The sequence below is a fragment of the Gouania willdenowi genome, chromosome 13 (genome assembly GCF_900634775.1).
Source record: "Gouania willdenowi chromosome 13, fGouWil2.1, whole genome shotgun sequence".
NCBI lineage: Eukaryota > Metazoa > Chordata > Actinopteri > Blenniiformes > Gobiesocidae > Gouania > Gouania willdenowi.
The window spans coordinates 26,601,884-26,618,733 of NC_041056.1; the positions used below are offsets into that span (position 1 = coordinate 26,601,884).

The 16,850-nt window shown below is 36.7% G+C and overlaps 1 protein-coding gene across 5 annotated transcripts in view; it reads right to left on the bottom strand.

Moving 5' to 3' along the window:
• Positions 1-16,850, bottom strand: part of b3gat1a (beta-1,3-glucuronyltransferase 1 (glucuronosyltransferase P) a) — a 106,949-nt gene that overhangs the window by 44,083 nt on the left and 46,016 nt on the right. For 4 of the 5 annotated variants that reach the window (XM_028463971.1, XM_028463969.1, XM_028463970.1 and 1 more), the window contains exon 2: positions 4,644-4,826. The exons of the other annotated variant lie outside the window; for it this stretch is intronic. The gene's annotated coding sequence lies outside the window, so the exon portion shown is untranslated. The remainder of the gene's footprint in view (positions 1-4,643; positions 4,827-16,850) is intronic. 5 annotated transcript variants of the gene reach the window in all.

Genomic DNA, 16,850 nt, shown 5'->3' on the forward strand with positions numbered 1-16,850 from the left:
TGTCCTTCATATGTCTGTGTGTCCTATTGTGCTGAATTTCATGGCTTTTATTGCAGGATGGACATGGTTTAAAACTCTGCAGACTGCACTACTGCTTTCTGCAGATTTTATAATGTTCTTGAAATCAAATGCAGGGTTCCCCTAAGCACTACTGTTTGCTCCCACAATCTGAAAACCTGTATAATTATAGTTCTATAGGGTTTATTAATAGATTGCTGCAGTAGATATGTTTGGCTTTGTGCTGAAGGTCGACTTCTTATTAAAAAAAAAATGGTTATTGACATTCATTGAGACCATAAAATTCCTCTTGATCCATAGCTCTATGTTCCCATATATCTTCTTTACGGATCATTTCTGACATTGAATATGAGCGTTAGCCAGTTCAATAATGCCTTTTTAGCAAATAATCATTCATAATATTTAGTTTCAACACATGCACAGCTCCTTAGACACCCTGCTGCTGTGATCTGATGAACATACTGAACATCCAAACAAATTTGTGAATGCATGAGTCTTGCATTGGACATTATGCACTAATCACATGCAAGCGTGTGATAGTAAAACCAATGGAATTCCATGATTGCAAACAAACCCCTATCATGAAGACAAATGTGGAGTAGAGGCTCAATGTACTCATTGTCACCAAGGGGATTGTGTGCTAATGTGTTTACTATTAATAAAAAATGTGGTTGTAAAGCTTTCAACCATGTTGGTATTTGCATAACCACACACAGAAACACCTGACAAGACAATCTTTGACTGTGACCCAAGATGAGATAAAGTGAAAGATGTGATATATCACACAGACTCCTAGCTCTCATATGAACTATTTTTCTTCATGTCATTTATGTGTTTTATAAGCCATCCAAGCCAGCAGGATTTATGCTCAGGTGACAGCCCACTCCATCATTTCAACATCAATACCACCGTGTGCCCACGTGCAGAAGTGCTGAAGTAGACTGTGGGATGACAACCATTACAAATCAGGCCAAAACCCAACATGTTACAACATTTCTGATGCTTTATTCAAAAGAAAATATCCATATTAAAGTCTAAATTGATTAACATGTGAGAGAATAATGGAGAAACATTCAAATGTTTCTCTGAATCAACTTTCTTTAAAAAAAAAATAAAACTTTGGAGATTGATTTGCAAATTGTATGGTGAATTTTTTTTTTTGCAGTTTTAAACAACGAATGTGAATATTGTCTAGGGCTATTTGTACTACAGGAGGTAGAGAGAGAGAGAGAGAGAGAGAGAGAGAGAGAGAGAGAGAGAGAGAGAGAGAGAGAGAGAGAGAGAGAGAGAGAGAGAAAACAATCAACAAATAAAGTGTCTTGGTCCCAACAGTGCAAGATAAACAGCAATGATAAAAACTATAGTAGATTTTTTTAAAGTTTTAGTTATTCTTAAAAAAATAAAAATAAAAAAAAAACAACATACAATCATAGACAACTGTATTTCTATACTTTCACTTTGTGGAATATAAATGTAGTTCAACTAAAATGCAGTAATTAAAAAAAAAAAAAAAAAAAAAAATCTGCCTTAAAGCTGATTTCTGGAGTTTATGTATGATTCTTTTGAAATGCAAAAAAATACCCAACTAGTCTTTGACTCTGGTCTACTGCTGGTGGCCATTCATATATAAGTCCCTCCTTCATCCTATAGACCCCCGTACATATGGAAAGAATCGCACAGTGCGCCCTGGAGGGAGGACTGTCAATCAATGTGAATGCACTTGCTGCGTAAACAGTGGCCACGCGTCTCAAACAGGTTTCACTCTGAGCAGCAGAGCGTCATTAAGGAGCGCCCCGAAAACTCCAAAGTTACCCATTCTGCGATTGCCAACGTATAAAGCTTCAACTAAAAAAAAATAAATAAAAAAAAATAAAAGTCCGGGTACAAAGTTTGTGGATAAACATCTTCGTGACCGCAACAAAATGTGTCGTTGAGCTGCTTTTAAAAGGATTCCAAACAGACTGGGATTTAGTGACACTTCTCATGGACAAGTAATAAACATGTTTTAATCAAAAGTTATGGCGCTCTAACAATAAATGTGTAGTTTCTGTAGTTATGTGACTTTGTTATGTTTTGCAATGTACGTGCACAAAAGTAAAGGCGTGGCTTCTGGTAGATTGGCAGAGGCAGGGGAGGAAGTAGAGCTGTTGAGGGCGGGACATCGAGACTTTCTCTCAGAAACTCCGGATAGCAGCTTTAAACATGATCAAAAACGATTCTCAATAAAAAAAAAGTCTTATGGGGTCACCAGAGATTCTTGAAAAAGGTTGTGTACCACTGCACTAAATACTGATTCTTTCCACTTATTTACACAATGAGATTCTTTAAAATACGTGTTATCACTCGTTCATTCCATCATTATGCTCTATAGTTGTTTTTAAATGGTTTTTTAAGCAAACTGTTGTCGTCGGACAAAGGGGGTATTTGGATTCAGAAATAAGAGAAAGGGGGTGCTTGAGCCAAAAATGTTTGCGAACAACTGGTCTAGTGTTTTGGGTAATTTAAAGAATATGTTATGATATAATGTATCCAGATCTTTAATCACAGGTATAAGGTGGAACAAATGAGTCCACATTAGTGTGAATGTAGCCGTTACACGCGGTGCTTCATGGCCTTATTTCAGCTGTGCTGTGCAAAAGCAATAAAAGAAGTGAACGGTGGAAGAAATGTTGATATTTCCTCTTATTGCTGAAGTTAGGCCAACCTGAGCCAGTAAACGAATTTACAGCCCTAACCCTTCTCTCCTCCCTCGGTCTCTATCTAATCTTCAACTGCTACCACACCTTCAGATGAAAACTTTTCCTTTGTCATCTGCAGTGCTGGCTCCAGAGCTCACACCTTTTCCTCACCATCTCCTTCCACATCCCCAGCTTTTCCTCAGCTCCCCAACGCTACGCCCACGTATAAATCCACCTCTAATAATATCAGAGGCCAGGGGAATCGAAGACAGCACAGGTAAGTGGATCTGTCAGATCATTTTGCCAGTGCCTGCTATCTAATTCCTACGCTGGTTTTTCTTCCTGGTGAAATTGTAACTGGCATCAGTCGGGAAACAAGACAGCAAGAAGAAAGACAATCACGAAAGAGGAAGACAGAGAGTAAGAAGGATAGTGTTTAAACACGTCGTTTGGTGCTCCAAGTTTTAAATTTAGAAATAAATCAAGCAGCGTGTGTGTCTCGGTGAGGGTGGGTGGGTGGTTGGGTGGGTGGATGATGGGTGGGGGGTGGGGGTGGGGATTCAATGAAAAACAGAAGAGAGCAGGATTGTCAAGGTCAGCCTGTTCGACTGCAGAATGGAAACGCAACGCAAAACGCAAAATATTCAGAAACTACTTCTTGCAAAGGCTGAGACTTTATGACTTATGAGAGAAAATGAACTATTTGGTCTCTGCACACACGGACAACATCCAAACAAAAGCTTTCGTGTGTCAATAGGCGGCACCAGGTAGTGGAATGATTTGTGTGTTTAAATTTAAAGCAATTTAAACTTAAAATAAGTAATAGATATTGGTCATATGGAAAACAGTTTATGCCACTATAAATTATTGAATTATTTTCATTTTGTAACAGACTTCCTCAAAATAACAGTACAGAAAAAAATATATATATAAGCGGCAAGTGGGGTTTTACAGTACTGAGTAATATTGCATATAGTATAGTAAAGCAGTTTAACCTCCTAATCCAGGTTTCCAACATTAATAATATTGAGCAAAAAATAAATAAATAAAATAAATAAATAAAGCAACTTAAACATTAATACATAAAATGTATTGGTAACACTTTTCTTGTAGTTTCATACATAGGGCTGACATTACGCTGTCAATATCTGTCATCATTAGCATGAATAAAGTTGTCATGACGGCTGTCATTAAATGTTGTTCACTAAATTATGACACCTTTGGAGCTATGTTGGCATTCCTTGGGTCAGGTTGAGGGATCTACTGGTAGGGTTAGGGTTAGGGTTAGGGTTAGGTTAACAAATGACAATTAATGACAGCCTTCAGGACGCCTGTTTCATGCTAATGACAGATGTCGTGTCATAATAATGACACCGTAATGTACAAAACTTCCAGTAAAGTGTAAAACATAAGCGTTAAAGGGAAAAAAAATATAAATAGGTATATACTTACCGTATGTATGTGTACAGTATATATATATATATAATGTTTGGACAGAGGAATGTATAGTGGAATACATGAATTGTATAATTATATGGATATATATCAATAAATTATATCCTTTTATAGTGTAAATGGGTGTATATTATGAGAAGATTAATATCTATAAATAAAGCTTAGTACTAGATATTACAAGGGATAGGTTCATATTGATTTATACTTTGAACATGTACAGGCTTCACGTGCAGGATTTTATAACCATTTAGTATCTCTTTGCTTTGTTTGATTTTTATAAATTATTACTATTTATTTATTTATTTATTTATCTCATTGTGGTAAATACACTAACTATATTGCTGCATCTTCCTTTTAATAATTTCTACTTCTTCAGTTAACATTTTTACAGTCTTTTATTGCTTCACTAACAATACATATCGCTATCATCCCTCTGGCCAGATGCATTGACATGTTTTTTGCTCAAGGCGACGAGAACAATGTGATACTCACAAGAATCACTGTGCTTGTCCCTTGCAGACCTGGGTCCCTGCTGCAGTGTATTCTGTCCTTCTTTTTTTTTTTTATATCACAGCTTTCTGGATGAAGCCTTGTTGTATTTTTTATAGTTTGGAAGCAGAGGAAACTTTAGGTCCAAACACATCCGATGGGTTTATGTCCTTCGGGCTGTGTACACTGAAGAAACAAGAACAGGAGAGAAGCACGAGTGAGAATGGGCTTAACTTCCTGATACAATGAGAAGCATTGAAGAGAGGGAACGATCAGGATTGGCAGCTGGGAGGAAACGCAGCCATACTATAAGTGGCAATAGGTCATTCACAGTGCCACATGGGAGATTTGCTGTTTGCCTCAGGGCAGCTGTCAGGCTACATAATCATGTCACATTCACACATTTATAGGTTGATTAGACACTGCTTGATGCACAGATGAGTCATCAGACGCTTGTCTTTTTTACGTTTTAGATGAGGGGTGTCAAACTCATTTTAGTTCAGGGGCCAAATATAAAGTAGTTTGATCTTAAGTGGGCCTCAGATTTTAGGTGGGAAAACGAGTAATTTCAAAATTAACGTCCCCATAATAATTCCAGCAAGTTTATTTAGAATATGTTATGGTTTCATATATTCAGGGCCCTTTTTTCATGAAATTTACTTTGACACAACTGTCAAGTTGGCCACACCCAGAAAGAACTCATCAAAGGACACATCAAAGCAATCAGTAGACGACTGGAAGTTGACAATCGAAACGTGTCGGGAGATCAAAGTAAATTTCCTGAAAAACGTCGTATGAATAAATGAAACCTTAACATATTAATGTCCCCAAGTTTGTACTTTACACCAGAGGTTCTCAACTGGTCTCACTCTGGGACCCACATTTTGCCACGGTCATTAAATCGTGACCCACCTTTTTTTTTCTTTTCTTTTTTTTAATACAACCAACCAAATTTAGTTTTTCAAAATTTTTCGTTGACAACACACACATACAATCTTTTTTAAAACATAAATCTATATACTGTATGTTCCTGTGTACATACATACATTTCACAGCATGCTTGTCAAAAGACAAGTTTCTTTTAAGATAAAAGACGAGTCCAACACGAGAGACATTAAGTGTGTATTTATTTTTGACCAGCTGTCCGCGACCCACCCAGTACAGTGCCGCGACCCACTTTTGGGTCCCGACCCACCAGTTGAGAATTGATGCTTTATACGACGTATAAATGGTACATAAAGTAGGTATGGGGTCAACAATATCTAGGCAATCAGTAGATGGGTTTCCATTTACCTTAGAAACACACAAAATCTAAACAGCGCTATACAAACTGGTAATGGAAACGTGAATTTTCGAAAAAGCACTCGAATATCGTTAAAAAGTTTTGACGAGGAAGAATTTCAGATGTTTCAATGATAAAATTTGTCTCAAAAGCGCTATGGAAACACTTTTCCCGCAAATACATGTAGGAGAACAAGGGTAGTTAATAATGGGTTATATGAATGAGAATATTAATTATGATTATTAATATTAGCTCAATGAATTACTGGGTGCCACCTCTTTAAAAAGAGGAAATATGTCTAAGTTTCTCTTTCGACTAAAAGTATTAAATCAGGGAAGTGGATTCTAACAGCAAGTCTACACCATCATCACAGCTTTAATGAATCAGAGGAATCAAAGATAACAGTTTAACCTTTTATTTGCATAATCCAGTAAGAAACGAGAACAATGCAGTGATTAAACCATGATGAAATGCATTTCTAAGCTAATAAAAGTGAGGATTACATGTCGTAAAGTGGATCACTATTCTAAACTAATCTAGACTAACTATTGTAAAATCAAAGAATAAAATCATAAAACAGCGAGGGAAGACAGATGGGGGGAGACGGACAAACATATATGTGGTGGATTGTGAGTGGAGTGTAAGTATAGGGGTTGTATTGTAGTTTAAGTGAGTCAGTTCTGCTGGTCCATTGTTCACTGGTCCATACCTTGAGATGCGGTCTGGTTGGACCTGGAGACGTTCTGGGTTTGCAGGAACATCGTCCGTGTAGCAGTATAGCTGCGCTGGCGTGCCGCCGTTGAGTTCTGTTTCGTTAAACAGCAGTGATTCTATTGGCCGATCCACAACCCCTTCTGGGATGATCGCAGCCGGTTTCAGACTAAGAGGGACCACGGTTTGGAAGGTCGGCTTTCAGGCACGTTCTTTTGCATCTTAGGCTTTCACTGCGAGCAAGGTTCTTAAAAAGTCTAACTGATGCAAATAAAAGAAAAATGAAACGAAAGACTGGAAACATGAGGGAACACGTGCTAAACTAAAGTTTCGGGCAGCGCGTCCTTTTTTTAAAAGAATTTGGAGACGCCTTTTGGAGGAGGTGTCTTGGTTGATCATTGTGAGATCATATCGGTGATTGGTCAATGTCTCTGCTTTCAGCTTGTGGGTGTGTCTCAAGTGTGGGTGTGTAATGGAATGACATAGACAACAGAGGGAGTTCCTAAACATAAAAGAATGCCCAATAATTATCTACACATATTTCAAAACATCTTTTCAACATCATATCTTAATATATCATCTATAATGAAACAGTTAGATACCAGACACGGCTGAAAAGTAGCATAGTTAGTACTTAATAAACCTGAATGTCAAAATTCGGGTTAAGGAATTTTCTTTATCATATGGTTAACATTCAGTACCTTGAACTAAGCTTTGTGATGTTTTCTAGTATTTCAAGCACCATTTAAATGATAAACATTTTAAAATAGCATTCTGTTGGTTATTGAATTACATGAAAAGAGTGGCATAGGACAGACACTATTTGCAATTTCAATTTCTGCAGCAACCCGTAACAATAATCCTTTCTTTTGTGACTTTCCAGTCAAGCACATGTTCTTTGTTCTCATTTGAGCAGGAGAGCTAGTGTTATTCCAACGTCCTGTGTGACCAGTGGTTTGGGTTCTGGAGGTGACAACATCTGCAGGGGGTCGGAGCCCAGAGTTTGAAAACTTACCATGTAAACATTGACTGACTGTTTCCTTTTGATCGTAATGTAGCAGAGAGGTGATATAGGAGGAAAACTGTTCTTGGATTCTCCTGTTCTTTTGTTCGGGCAGGAAGAGGGAGAAGATCCCCCTGTGGGGCACGTTTGCAATTCACAGTAGGAGACAGACTCTCTGACTCCATTGACTGGTGAAACTAGTGTCCTAAGTCAAAGATCAACTTGGAGGGTTTGGTTCCCTACATACACGTCACATAACGTGAGATATCTGGTCACATGACCATTCCTCTCTGAGAAAACATGACGCGGTACTTGTAAACAGATAAAGAGAGACTGCGACATTTCTTAGCATTATACTTTAGAATAATTACTGCCACATTAGATGTGAAACAACAAAGGAATATGTCCTAAGGAGGTTTTGATTTGGAAAAATGATGTTACATGTTAAATTGAGTTCTTTGAACAATTTGATATTTAAAATGACTGCAGTCGTGATAAAAGCATGGGAAAGTTGCGATCGTCAGAATTGTGGAGTTTCATTGAATTTGTATATTTAGATTATTAGATATCTGAGATATCTGAGCTGTGATATCTACAACTGAATTATTTGGTAAGTTAGACAATAATGTATATTTCTTCTCTGTTCTAATGTTCTCCTGCTGGCCAAATTGGATGGTCTGAAGGACCGGATTTGGCCCCTGGGCCTTGAGTTTGACACGTGTTTTATATGGACTGCTGTCTGAATAAGCGTTGGTTGGAAATTATATTTTCAAAAACATAAACATAGTGTTTGTTTGCCCGTGTTGTAAATCATGCCCTCATAGAAAAAAGATGCAGCCGCTACTAAAACATGGCAAGGTGCATAAGCGAACAGAAAACAGTGACAACTTATTCAGCCAGCCTCCCATTGATAGCAGCCTTCCTATTGTGTGCTGTGGCCTCTGGGGACCGTCCTTTATAAATGTCTATTCGGAAGAAAAATTATGCCATCGCCAGCTGCACGTTCTCACTCACTCCAACACAATTCCTCCACATGGCTTCCTCTGCTACTGCCCTCCATTATTGATGAGACTTCCTGTGCCGGGCCTCATCTGCCACCACATTGGTTGTTTTCAGCCTGTGGGCACACATTGCAGTTGTAATAGGGAACCAGCTGATGCCTTGCCAGGAAAAATAAGACATGTGTGGATGCTAACAGCCCATTGGCAGGATGAGATCCTGAGGGCACGCTGCAATGCAGGTCTGTTATTGGCTTAATCTAAATTCACCAGAGGTGGCAGGAAGAGGGAATTTAATTATGTCCAACTCATCAGGGAACACTTTGTCTATAGGTCCAGCTGACACACACATACCTGCAGCTACTTGACCCCAGCCCTGGGATCTAAAGCTTGTACTTCAGTGCCAAATTTCAACAACAAAAGAGGATGAGAAAATGCATGGGGAGGTAAGAGGGAGGAAAACAAGCAGCAGGGTCACTCATAGCAAGAAAACAGCTGCTGTGAGCGAGCGTGTCGCAAGCTCAAGAGGAAGACTGGTTAAAATCAGTGCCGTTATTCAGCTAGACTAGACGTAAGGTATAGAAATTTACTAGAGTTGAAGAACAAGTATGATTAAAATGCAGTTACGCATTAGATGTACTGCACTTTTGCTTTAGGATGCACAAATAGCTTAGTATTTTCTTATTTTAAAGAGTAATCAAACTCTAGGGTTCTGGCTAATCAGCTTCTAGACAGAAAATTCAAACACACCTTGATTATGGGCGGGGCTCCTGGAGAAGTTAATACTATACTATATAATCTCCAAACAATTGTTATTGTGGTACACTCAAAAGATGTAACCACATTTGATATTATTTTATAAATAACTGTTTTGATGCCTCTTATTATTATTATTATAATAATTAGTGAGGATGCCAATGCATCCTCACTATTGTATTCGTTCCCCTTTATTATTCTTCTGCTATTTTATTATTCTTCCGTATCCTCTAACTCGTCCCACAATTTTCAACTAATTTCAACAATTGAGGTATCAAACTTTTCAGAAAATTCTGTACTTCTCTGCTATATCTCAGTGTTTTGAAAACTTTTGAACTTTTTGAGTTATTTCTCGTGGAACTTTTTGCTCTCTTCCACTTACATTGAAAGTTCGAACCTTTTTGACCCTCTTGTGCACTTTGACCCTCTTCATCGTCGGCCATTTTGAAACTGATCAAAACCATTCAACTTTTTCAACCTTTTTTAACTGTTTCAACCTTTTCAAACTTTTTCAACCTTTTTCAACCTTGTCAACCTTTTTCAAACATTTCAAACATTTCAAACATTTCATACTTTTCAAACTTTTCAACCTTTTTCAACCTATTTCAAATTTTTAAAACTTTCTCAAATTTTTCAAACTTTTTCAAAATTTTCAAACTTTTTCAACTTTTCAAACTTATCAACTTTTTTCAACCTTTTTCAACCTTTTTCAACCTTTTTCACCTTTTTCAACCTTTTCAAACTTTTTAAAACTTTTTCAACCTCTTCAACCTTTTTCAACCTTTTGAACCTTTTTCAACCTTTTCAAACTTTTTGAATGCTAAAACAAGGCTATTGTCAACGCTATGCTAATGTCAACGCTATGCCAATGCTAACGCGATGCTAATGCTAGCACAATTTTAATGCTAGTGCAATGCTAAAGCTAGCACAATGCTAATGCTAGCGCAATGCTAATGCCAATGCAATGTTAATGCTAGCGCAATGCTAATGCTAGCGCAAAGCTAATGCTAGCACAATTCAAATGTTAGCGTAATACTAGCGCAATGCTAATGCTAGCACAATGCTAATGCTAGCGCAATGCTAATGCCAATGCAATGTTAATGCTAGCGCAAAGCTAATGCTAGCACAATTCAAATGTTAGCGTAATACTAGCGCAATGCTAATGCTTGTGCAATACTAATGCTAACGCAATGCTAATGCTAGCACAATACTAATGGTAGCACAATGCTAATGCTAGTGCAATGGTATTGCTAGCACAATGCTATTGCTAGCACAATGCTAATGCTAGCGCAATGCTAATGCTAGTGCAATGCTATTGCTAGCACAATGCTAATGCTAATGCAATGCTAATATTAGCGCAATACCAATGCAATGCTAATGCTAGCACATTGCTAATGCTAGCGCAATGATAATGCTAGCACAATGATAATGCTAGTGAAATGCTAATGCTAGTGAAATGTTAATGCTAGCGCAATGCTATTGCTAGCACAATGCTAATGTTAGCGCAATGCTACCGCAATGCTAATGCTAGCACAATGCTAATGCTAGCACAATGCTAATGCTAGCATAATACTACTGCTAGTGAAATGTTAATGCTAGCGCAATGCTATTGGTAGCACAATGCTAATGTTAGCGCAATGCTACCGCAATGCTAATGCTAGCACAATGCTAATGCTAGCGTAATGCTAATGCTAGCACAATGCTAGCACAATGCTAATGCTAGCACAATGCTAATGTTAGCGCAACGCAAATGCTAGCACAATGCTAATGTTAGAGCAATGTTAATGCTAGCACAATGCTAGCACAGTGCTAATGCTAGCACAATATTAATGTTAGCGCAATGCTAGCACAATGCTAATGCTAGTGCAACGTTAATGCTAGTATAATGCTAATGCTAGCGCAATGTTAAGGCTAGCACAATGTTAATGCTAGCACAATGCTAATGCTAGCGCATTAAAGCTAAATATAAATGCTAACGCTAGGTTCATCAAACTTTTTCAAACTTTTCAACCTTTTTCAACTTTTTAAATTTTTTTTCAACCTTTTCAACCTTCTCAAAATATTCCAAATTTTTCAACTTTTTTAACTATTTCAACTTTTTTCCAACTTTTTCCAACTTTTTCAACCTTTTAACCTTTTCAACCTTTTTCAAACTTTTCAAACTTTTCAAACTTTTTCAAACTTTTGAAACTTTTCAACCTTTTTCAACCTTTTCAAACTTTTTCAACCTTTCCAAACTTTTTCAACCCATTTCAACTTTTTCAACCCATTTCAACCTTTTCAAACTCTTTCAACCTTTTTTTTGACCTTTTTCAACCTTTTTTAAACCTTTAAACTAACTTTTCAACTCATGCTTCGGCTGTTTGTTCACTTTCAGCTCATACTGGGAATTTACTTATACTAGTATATAAACTGGTTTTAGCGATTGTTGCTAAGTTATTACAACGTTTAGGCTATTGCTAGGTTAATGCTATGCTAATGTAGTGTGACGGGGGCCAGCACATGTATCCTCACTTGCATTTTCTTCAGGAAATGCAAAAATTCTAGTTATTATTGTGTACTTAGTAAAAGTAGTCCTGTGAAAACAATATTGTAGAGGAGCGGAACATTCGGCACTATGAGATTGCAGTGCCCCGGTTGCTTTAGTCTGGACTCACTTCCTGTTTCCGCTCATACGTAATCTGGGAAAAGATGAGTGTGCAACGTGGTTTCTACTCTTACACTCTACATGTACTTTACAGGTTAGTGTTTGGTTTAAAACAACTCTTAATGAAAGCTTTAGGCTTTGCATTACTTCTAAGTCACTTAGTCACTTTGTTTTGATAAGTTGTGTAACTTGTGATGTTAGTTTGATAAGATTTTAACAGCGGTAGAGCCGAGCCGCCTCGCCACGGTAGTCTCGCAATATTTCGCGCAATTCCCACGATAGTTAAGCCGCGCCTGAAAGGTGTGTGTGTTAGAGCACAGATGAATGCATTAGATAGGTGTTTCATGTGTTAATTCACTCCTATTGATTTTGTATAACTCCTGTTGTGACTTAAAGAATGTTTGTATAATCACTGAATGTTGTATTGGTTTAGAACAGTTAGATTGTTAAATTAGAACCAGATTGTCAGTGTTATTTGTTGATATGATAGTGCCATAAGAGTTTATAGTAGATAATTAATATTTCCAAATTCTAAGTAAGCTAAATATATAGAGCTAGAGGCACAGAAGAGTAACTGAATTTTGCACTATTTACATGAAAACCTATAGCACATTAAAGCTGCAGTATGTGTCAATTTCTGTTATTACAATAAGTCATCTGGAAATGTAATAAGCAGTTATTACATAAAGTTTTGGATAACAAAAGATGAATGAACATGGAATTGCACTTTATTTTGATTTAATTCATCATTGTTTGTATTGGATATTGAAAGCACTGAAATGTATTATTGTAAATGAGCTTCAAAGAGAGAATTAATATACGCAATCTGGGAAAAGACGAGTGTGCAGCGTGGTTTCTACTCTTACACTCTACATGTACTTTATAGACATTCACTTTGTTAACGTGGACACCGTGCCAACCGGGACCCGTAACATTATGCTAACTACCTACTCAATACTCACTATACCTCTCCCCCTATTGTCTCAATCCAACCACTCGCTACAGTCCACAGGTGCAAGTTTTTATAGTTGGGCGGGGCCAACTATAGTGGTTCGTGATGTAAGAAGCCACCAAAAATACTCATTCTCAGCCAATCAAAAAATTCAATTGTTTCTACTAGGGATGTAACGATTCACTCAACCCCCGATACAATTCGATTCACGATACTGGGTTCACGATACGATTCTCTCACGATTTATTTTACAAAATGAGACCGTAGACAAATGATGAAAATGAAAATAAAAATAAAAATACTGTACTATTTTCTTGTATCTTTCATTGTGAGAAGAATCCATTGATAAACTATGCAAAACAATGCAATTTAATTAAAAATAAATCCTGAATGAAATAAATAAAGAAATAGTACACATGAAGAAGAAGCCTATTCATTTAAATTCTAGCTCTACAGTAAACTATGCAAAACTGCATAATAGTTCCTTTTCTTTTTAAAAGTGCAACTAAAAATGTATTTTTACAAATCCTATATCAAAGAAATAATATAAATAAACTATGGCTTTAATTTTCTCTCTCTCTTGTTTCTCCCTTTCCTCTCTGTGCCCCTCTTTCCTTGGATTATTATTATTATACATGTTCTTTCTTTCTCACCTTTTTCATTTTGTCTTGGGGAAGGCAAAATGCTTCCACACTTCTGATTTAAAACATGGTGGTGTGTCCTGAATTTCAAATTCTAAATAGATAGTGCCCTTTGCTGTAAAAAATTTAAAAAAATAAAATAAAAGTACTGCGATTCAATTTCAGAATATCGATGTGAACCGTGACACCTTTTGAATAAATTTTTAACTGCCTCACGATTCATCTTTGCTTCCCTAGTTTCTACCCATAGAGAGCAGTCAATCTTTTATTTTGAAAAAAAAAAAAAAAACACGCTTAATTGAAATACTTTGACTAAAATATCACAAGTTGGACAACAATCAATCACAAACGCTACTTCATACCCAAATACATATGTTTTCAGCAGTAAAAAAAGAAAATAAAATGTTTTATTGTTTAGTTATATGTATGTTTGACTAAAAAAACAAAAAACCTCAACCCACCAACAAATGATCCGACCACTATTTACAGTATATCTATTGCTACAACAGGAGACAATACGAGATAGTGGCTATAGATAAAATACATTAAAATTTTTTTTAAAAAGTTCTCAGAACAAGAGCCCTAATGTAAATATAGCTTAGCACACTGATGTAGTGGATAGAACTACTGCCAGTTCAACTTCAGGCCTGTGTGTGTGTGTGTGTGTGTGTGTGTGTGTGTGTGTGTGTGTGTGTGTGTGTGTGTGTGTGTGTGTGCGCTTCCACATCTTTACAATCCTATTAAAGGGCAGATTAACATAACATGAGATCTAAAACAAAGAGACAAAGTGTCTAAATATTTTATGAGAGAAAGAGACAGATTAAAAAGCATATATATATATACAGTACGTAGCTCTACATCTTACCTCAGACAACTGACGTTCTGACATTCTGCTCTACGGTAGCTAATAGAAGGTGAGTGATCAGCTTAAACAAAAATACCCTTAACTCAATGAAATATTGACAGACGGTTTGCCTTGTTACAAACCTTATTATACGTAGGTATGACATAGGATGCTTGTACAGGTTGAAATTGTCGCTTACCATTAGAAAATTGAGCAAGTCAGGGTTATTTAAATAGTACATGCACCATTGACATCGATGTAATGAGCGGGGCCAGCTGTCTGAGGTAAGATGGCCGCCACATTGCTACGTTGCTCCCCATTGTCTAACAGCGCGGTTAAGTCATATATTGTGGTTTGTTCCAGGCTAAGCCCCGCCCAACAAAATATGTCACAATGTTTACAAACAATCAAAGGGTCTATATGGCTCCAGTCAATGCTGATGACTGGCACACTCTAGACAAGTAGCCAAAAACACAGGACTCAAAGGAACAAACACAGACCTACATACTAGAATTACTCCACTCAGATACATTTTTTGGAGTGTGGTGGGAAACCCTATAAGGAACCATGCAGATGTGTTTAATTGTGTATTCTTCAAGCTGAAAAAAGGATTTCAAAGGAATGAAAAAAAACAAAAAAAAACATATGAAATAAATTGATCTTGACAGAAAAAAAAAAAAAAAAAATTACAATTTCAACAACCTCATGTGTGGGTAACGATCATGGATGTTGGCATTTGTTTTACTCAAATGTGTCAGTGCTATCCAATGGGTGTAATAAGACGAGTGTAACATTAGTTTGACTGTCAAACATATTATGTTTTGTACCTAAGTTTAAATCTGAGATGGTTTCAAAGACCACTAATCATTTTACAAGACATGTCAAACTGAAGGCCTGGGGGCCTAATACAGCCCTTCAGAGCATCCAATTTGGCCCACAGAGAAAAGTAAAACTGACAGAAAGTATAATTACCTGTGAAAGACCTACTAATTTAGTGTCTGAGCCTAGTAGACAATTCCCCTGAAACTTCACAATATTTGCAGAGGCTCACAGTTTCCCTGCGCTTATATCACATGGGGACAGTCATTTTTTATGCACAAATTGTAGAAAGATCTCAATCAAAATTTTCAATTTTTCAAATTATTTAACAAAAATTCGAAGGCAATTTAAAATGTCGATCTCTTGGGACGGATAACTAGCATTTATCACTTTGGATATTGTTGGTGCCTTAAATACTTAATGTATTATTTATATGTGGAAGAGAAAACTAGGGCACATTAATGTTGAATTTGAGTTCCATACTTGGGCCCCTGAACTAAAATGAGTTTGACGCCTCTGCATTTTACACAAACACACACCGTATCTGGATCACACAATATGTTTGTTTGTTTGTATTGTATTTCTGATATCATGGTGATGACATAGTGCTAATTGGCTTCACCAACATGTCACCATACAACATTGTTTGTTATGCACACTACACCCAGAATAATGAAAAAAAAAAAAAAACTAAAAGAAATTACCGTAATCACAAATAGCTATGGAATTTTTTAAAAATACAATGTGATTACCATTAAATTGAATACATTTGTTTCTGAGAGGACTTTATTGCCCAGTCAGTAATTTAATTATGATCACAGCAAAAAGAGAAAAAAAAAAGATCCAACAGCATTACTGTGTAATTTATACACTGTAGGTCTAAAAAGAGGACAATAATCTGAAGCTGTGCAAGGGATCCATTGAAGCTTAAGATGTAACCAGGCTTCGGCCCTAAATGGGTGTTTTGTGCCATGTGTAGCTATGGTTACAGCACTGAATAGAAATTTGGAGCTGATAGGAGCTGCGATGCTCCTGGAGTAAACACTATCAAGACGAGTGGTTGCAGTAGTTTTATTTATGAAATATCCTGCTTGGATATCATCACAGAAATAACACATCTGCATGACTGCTTGCTGTTTATTGACCGGATTCTGCATGGCTCGCTCGTAAATGCCCATTATAATTTCTCAAAACTGTGACAAAAGGGGCCTTTTATACTTTATTTAATTTTATCCCACAGCGGGGAAATTACAAAGACACAAAGAGCAAGCAAGGAAAACAAATAAATAAAAGATAGATATTGGCCAAGACAACAGTGTAAAAAAATATATAAATAAGCTTTTATGTAAATATATATATATATAAAATTAAAATGCACTTGTTCACGTAGTTACTTTCATTTTTTTGACTGTTACGGTTTTATCCATTGTTGCTTATTGTGTGTTGTGTATATAATTGCTAGAGTTTTACCTTTTACCTGTTCTATTGCTTTGTCTATTTTATTTTATTGTAAATCACTTTGACAAGCCTTGGCTGTTTAAATGTGTTATAGAAATA